Consider the following 1152-nt stretch of genomic DNA (forward strand, 5'->3'; position numbering starts at 1 on the left):
GCTTAATAGAAGCCTCTTGTGATTTCCTAGTTCCCACATCAAATTTGTGTTTAGCGAATACGTCTTTATATTTCTCTATAAGTCGACATACCTCATTTTTTTGTAGGTTACTTAGGTGTCCAAGGTTGCCCGTCTCCATGTATTCGATAACGTTTATCTTTTTTCTCTGAATATTCTTTCTTTCTTCTCTTCTATTAAATATTATTTCTCCTTTGTCGCCTACTTTTTGGCCGACTCTCAAGTTCTCGTCCTGTTTTAATTTGAACTTCTTCATGATGTCCAGTCCTAGGACAAGGTCATATATGAAGTTATCATTGCGTACTATATAAACATCTATCTCCTTTCTATTTTATCTATTTTCATTCTGAGTTTCACCCGGCCACTCGTGAAGTCCTTACCACTGATACTTTTGAACATACTCTTGTCTTGTGTTATGTCTGCTTTTATTTGGTCAATGATTTTTTGATTAATGAAGCTTGCATTGACACCACTGTCGTAGACACCTTCAACCTCTTTCTGATGATTTTCACTCGAAGCTTTATCAGTGGTTCGTACTTCTCCGGACGTTTTAGATTTTTTCATTCTCATCTGGTGTTATTGCCTTTTCGTTTTCTGATGTAAATAATTCTAGTCAATTTACTTGTTTGGAGTTCCTCTGTTTGGATTTCTGATCATGTTTCTATATAAATCTATTGGGTGAAATCGGTCTGGGAAATTCAGTGCTTCACAAACCACACACGGTTGTTTCTTGGGTGGTGGATCTGACTTTCTGTCAAGTCTTACATTTCAATAACACGTAAACAATAACAAGTTCTGTGCAATGTCTACCTGAAAATGGACAATCGATTTTCTACCGATCTTCGCCAATCTTCAATGTTTTCAATAAGTATTCTCTCTTCTGTGATCTTGTCTATCTCTGATGTTGCTCTCTAACCATCCGTTTGAGAAATAACTGTCTTTCAAAATAGCTGTCCGTAAAACAAAGAAAGTCGCTCTGTCCGCCAAACATAGAAAGTCGTGCCTCCGCGAAACAGGGAAAGTTCCTATCATACCTGAACTCTAGGGAGTTTCCATATATATATAAGTATCCTTTGTTGTTTTCAACTATTGAGAACCCTATCTGCCCTCAGTTCTCCAAAGATTATTTACCTT

This window comes from Bombus huntii, chromosome 6 (genome assembly GCF_024542735.1).
Source record: "Bombus huntii isolate Logan2020A chromosome 6, iyBomHunt1.1, whole genome shotgun sequence".
In the NCBI taxonomy this organism is placed as follows: Eukaryota; Metazoa; Arthropoda; class Insecta; order Hymenoptera; family Apidae; genus Bombus; species Bombus huntii.